Consider the following 6000-nt stretch of genomic DNA (forward strand, 5'->3'; position numbering starts at 1 on the left):
GCCACTTTGGCAGGGATGACTGACTATCCCATCTTGCTAAGATGGTCTAGAATGGAACACAGGAGAACTGCTTTTTGAAGAGTAGGAGAAGGAGAAGTGCTTTTTGAAGAGTAAATCATTTAAAGCCTCCTTCATTTGATTTCAGTTTAGCTTTGAGTCCACACTGTGATCGAAAGCTTACATTCATAAAATGCTTCCTAGAAGATCCTTTAACAGGTTTGTCTTGCGATGCCATGGTCTTGGCTTTACTCCGTGTGCTAGAGCAGCTGACATCATTTTCCCCAATGGCATGCAGAAAATTGTCTTAATGTTGTAGTAGATGCAAACACCAAGGAACCATGTCACAGGCTCAGAATAGATTCAATTTGTCATCCCAGGCTGCACGTTGTCAAAAATGCTAACTCACTGGGACAGCCCAAGCCCATACATTGGAGGATCACTTCTGCAACACAAATGAACGTGGGGGATGGGGCCATAACTCAATAGTAAAATACATGCCTTTGGTCCCAGGTTCAATCCCTGGCATCTTCCAATTTTTAATTGCTGGGTTGTTGTTTTTTCCCTTAAGGTGACCTCATGGCATGAGAGACCTCTTATTCCTAAGACCTTGGACAGCCATTGTCAGAGTAAGGAATACTGGGCTGGATCGACTAATGGACTGATTCAGTATAAAGCAGTTACATTTGATAAAATAAGATTTAAATTCCCCTCAATCTTTTGCATCTGGGGTCCCTTTCCAGCCTGTGTGTGTACTGAGTAACCAACAAGCATTGGGCTCTTTTGTGAAACTACTGCTTTTATTAGAGATGTGAAATCACAGTGCAGTACCTCTGGATATTTTGCAAATGTTCCCTGGTTAAATGCTTGTCTTTGCAACGGCCTACAAGCTCTTGGAGCGCACCTCATAAGAACATAAGAACAACCCCACTGGATCAGGCCATAGGCCCATCTAGTCCAGCTTCCTGTATCTCACAGTGGCCCACCAAATGCCCCAGGGAGCACACCTGATAACAAGAGACCTGCAAGGCCTCCTGGGAATTGTAGTTAAGAACATAAGAACAGCCCCACTGGATCAGGCCATAGGCCCATCTAGTCCAGCTTCCTGTATCTCACAGTGGCCCACCAAATGCCCCAGGGAGCACACCAGATAACAAGAGACCTGCATCCTGGTGCCCTCCCTTGCATCTGGCATTCTGACATAGCCCATGAGCCTTGGGGGCGAAACTCCCACCCAATTCACATTGTCATTTGGGGAGGAGGGTATTGTTTTTTTTTAATCCTCTGCCTTCTGTTTTTTTTTTTTTTTTGCAAAAGAGAGAGCAGCTAGTTTGGTGTGCATTTTTCCACTGGGGCATTCAGGGCAATAAACCCTTGGCAAACTAGAGTTGTTTTAATGGACTTACTGAGTTGCTCATCCTGCATTCTTCTGACATAACCATTCATCAGTTCTTTCCCCAGACTTGCTTGGAATATCTTATTACCAAGAATGGCCGCAGAGAAGCCTAGAGCCCGGGCCGACTTTTTAGACCTGGGGCTCAGTGAAAGAGAATTCTCTGTAACTGTCATTGATTCCTGTGCTTTGCATTTTGAAGGAGATGCTATTGGAGGTGCAGAAGAATGCCACATGAGATCTGGTTGTCCTTTGTGGAGAACCATCCAGAGGGTTAGAGGGCTAATTGCCCTTTAAGCAATTTGTCGTGGGTCACCTTGAAGATCTAAACATGTAGAAAGGGGGAGAATACGAATGGTTCAGATACATTAGTGTTTCTTACACTTGCAGATTATAGCTCTGGACGGTAGTGGATCCAAGAATGGAGCTGGCTATGGTGGTATCATCCTTAGCATATGATTTAAAAAAAGTGTAGTGGACCAACTATTATTTATTCCTTTTTTTCTTCCTTTTTCCCCCTTCTGCCCAGCTCTTTGCAGCCTTGTAAAATGCTGTGATGTTGGGTTTCTGTACACTTCCATGTCATGGTGCCCTCCACACACACTCATTTTCTATTGCCCATCAAAACCAAAGATTAGCAGCATCAACCTTGGGCATGAATGTGATTGCTTTGAGAGAGATTTCTGGCTTTTTATGTCGTCACTAATTCAGACTAGACATGAACTGGAATGTGTAAAAGGCTCCCTGTGTGTTTGTGTGAAACAGCATGCTGAAATGTGTGTGGTATGGACAATGGTGGGAGGGGGGCTTTTTGGACTTTGCCCCCATGATGCCAATCCTGATCAAGCCCTTCCTTGCACACTATGTTAGTTGGAAAATGTTTTCCATTGAAAGCCAATTGAATGTTTTTTTTCCAATCTGCATAGCAAACTGGAGGGGGGGGCAGTTGGTACTGGAACCACAGTGGAGGTGAAGTTCTAAAGCCCCTCTACCTCCTCCTGCATTTCCTCCAGTGTGCTGTTACACACACACTCGGGCATGTTGACATGGTCTGATCTAGCTTCATACACACATACACACACGCACACGCAGGGGCATGTTACCATGGTCTAATCTTGCTTTATCCCTTAATCTTCAGAAATGTTTCTGCCAGTCCAAAGCTTCCATTCAGTTCCACACCCCCAGAACACGACTTCGAATATGGCACCAGGGTTGAACCAGTGTCACAGTTGAGTCTTCCATGGGCTCCTGGTTGCGTAGCTAAGTGAATTTCTCCTTTCAGAGGATGTGCTGCTGGAAGGTTATGGTAGTGCTGTGATGCTCAAAACTATATTTGCTGACAGTGACCTCTGAACCCAGTGCAGGTACTCAATAGTTAGGTCTGTTCCCACAGTGCGTACCACTTTCCAAGCTGCTGTCCAGAGTTCTGACTTCAAGAAGTGCAGCCAGTTTATTTGTGGCTCTGTGTTCCTTGCAGGTTAGTTTGTTGTCAAACCTCCTGTACCTTCGTAGCCCCTCAAATTTGTCCCAGCTCCTCATTGTCCTTAAGTGAGGGCATTCTGAGGATGCATTCCACATTTCCTATATAAAGTAGCAGTCCACTCTTCAACTTAGTGAGCTCTGAACTCCACACATTGAGGGTTGCCATGTGAGGGTTTCGTTTATTCAATTGCCTGAATGCACATCCTATCTTGTTTGCCTCGTATATGATGATGTATTAGATGATGTATTAGATTAGATGTATAGACGCCTGCGTTGGCTTGGTCATGTCGTGAGAATGGATGTTGGCTGGATCCCAAAGGATCTCCTCTATGGAAAACTTGTGCAAGGAAAGCGCCCTACAGGTAGACCACAGCTGCGATACAAGGACATCTGCAAGAGGGATCTGAAGGCCTTAGGAGTGGACCTCAACAAGTGGGAAACCCTGGCCTCTGAGCAGCCCGCTTGGAGGCAGGCTGTGCAGCATGGCCTTTCCCAGTTTGAAGAGACACTTGGCCAACAGTCTGAGACTAAGAGGCAAAGAAGGAAGGCCCATAGCCAGGGAGACAGACCAGGGACAGACTGCACTTGCTCCCATTGTGGAAGGGATTGTCACTCCCAAATTGGCCTTTTCAGCCACACTAGACGATGTTCCAAAACCACCTTTCAGAGCGCGATACCATAGTCTCTCGAGACTGAAGGTTGCCAACAACAACTTATTAGATTCTCATCTATAATAAATGCTTCAACTGTTTCCCCAACTGGACTTTCAGTAGGGTTCACCTCGGCCCTACAGGTTCATGCATAATGTCTCTGGCTGCTCTTTTGGGATTTGTGTGATGGAATAACCTGGTTCTATGTCCCATCTCTCCCATTGTACCTTTCACTGTCAATACTACAGGAGCCTTCAAGGGATGAAAGGGAAATGAAAACAAAATGGGTACTAGCAACTAACTGAACAGGGATATTAACAGTTTTCCTCTAAGAACAGGGAGAGAAGGGTTGTGTGTCTGGTCTCTGGGCAGCTTGGTGCTTAAAGCTCATGTAAAGGTTGTCAGACCCTTTAAATGGACCCTTTTAAAAACCTGAGGCATGTTTTTTTTATTGCAATACTTAACATTGCCTGGGGTAGAAAATATACCCCATGTCAAAATCAATAGATTTTGGGGATGCTTTTTTATTTGCAGGAAAGGAAAGAATGCAGTCAGTGGTAGCAGGACCTACTTTGGGGACATAATTACCTGTGCATAGGCGACCATGCCCTGAAAGGTCAAAGTTGTAGAGTCACTCTCAGATGTTGCTCCCCAAAAATGACATACAAGGGCTAGGCATTAAATCCCAGAAAGTACCCAAAGGTCTTATCATTCTAAACTGATAACGTGCAATGCAGTTTTGGGGTGAATGTGAAAACCTAGCTGGCATTGCACTTGAACAGGGTGTTAATAAGTGACCCCGCGAACACTTTTTGGAGTACATTCCTTGTAAGTGACGTGGATGATGAGTAAAAGAGCCATTTTAAAATGACACAGATATTCTAGACAATGTAGTTTTTTCATCGATGATACAGACACAGTGTAGTGAGGACAAGGCTACAAACTGATTTTAAGCTTCATGGGGAAAGCAGCCTAAAAATAGTCTAATTATGTTTGTTCTGTTTAAGCAGGTGGCAGAATATGTTTTGTGTCTCTGCAGTCGTGGATATGATTGAGTGTGAACCGGTCCTTCATCTCATTCACCGTGTTCCATGTCCTAATGAGAGTAAATTTATGAGTGTGACCACAGTTCTCTTTCTTTTGCATAGGATCAAGCTGCAGTGTCTTTTGTTGTAATTATATAATAAATAAATAAATAAATATTGGTGGATATGAATTAGGATTATTCCTTTGGGATGAGGCATCAGTGGATAATTCCTTAAATCTTGCTAGTTACTCAGCTTCAAACTGTGGAGCAAAATCCTCTGTAGCTCAGTCTAGGGGAGGCCACTGTATGGCAATGCAAGGAGTGTGTCTGAAGAGTGCGCGTGTGTGTTTTGTTTCTTAAGGGACAGGGGAAATCTAGGGTTTGGGCTTGTGCCCTCAACAAGTTGCATATCAGAACAATAAAGGAGTGATGCGTAGTGCCAAACTGGGCAGAATAACAAGTGGGGGATAATTCAACAAAAAGAAAAATGGCCTGCAGAATGTATATGCTGGCCACCAGATACGCTAAAAATAACAGCTTGTAATGATGAATTGAATGGGCCTTATTATTTCCATGCTTGTGGTGAAGGAAATCTAAATGTCACATCTTCATGAACCAGTTTGTCCTCCTGTAAAACTGAAAATATGTAAAGAAGGCAAAAAAAAAAAAAATCAAATCTGCTTTCCAAACACTCTGAAAGTAAATGAATGATCCAGACAAAATGGGCTGCTGTTTTTCTTTATCCAGGCAGAGTGCCTTGTGTATTTGCATAAACAGTGTCCTCACTGGAAGTTCCTGGGTGTATCCTTGGCTTCCTACCATGTGTCACCACCACCAGGAACAGCAAATGTTTAGCCAAAGCTTCTTAATTAGATATGGAGAGAGCTGGATTTTCAAGTCTGACAATCACCGGCTGCATTTTCTGCAAGCACCAATAGCTTTATTTCCAAAAATAGTTTTATTGGTGTTGTGAATTTCTATTAATGTGTTGAGGAAATCTCTCTCTCTCTCTCTCTATAATACTGCACTATAAATAGTTAACAAGAGATCTCAAGTGATGGCACATCAGTGGCTAATTCTGGGCTGCTTAATCACAGACACAGACATATGGCCTCCAGCCAAGGGATGGCAATCCCTCTGATCATAAGCTCTAATGGGATGCTCTCAGAGGCACGGGTGGCGTTTGAGACACTGGTACAAGAATATGCGCTACAGGGCTAGGGGAACATAAAGGCACGATAAACACCTTTCGGCCAAGCGGCATCTATCCCAGCAGCCTGGGATACGTGGAGACAGGGAGATAACCGTGGTGTGTGTGTGTGTTTTGCAGTGTTGCTACTTGATGTAATGAATGGAAACTGCAAAACACACATACAACAGCTGGCATTATTCCATGTGCAAACATTTCTAGTTTATCATAATCATGGAGAGTTCTTTCCCAAAGGAGGCCT

The sequence above is a fragment of the Tiliqua scincoides genome, chromosome 8 (genome assembly GCF_035046505.1).
Source record: "Tiliqua scincoides isolate rTilSci1 chromosome 8, rTilSci1.hap2, whole genome shotgun sequence".
NCBI classification, from domain to species: Eukaryota; Metazoa; Chordata; class Lepidosauria; order Squamata; family Scincidae; genus Tiliqua; species Tiliqua scincoides.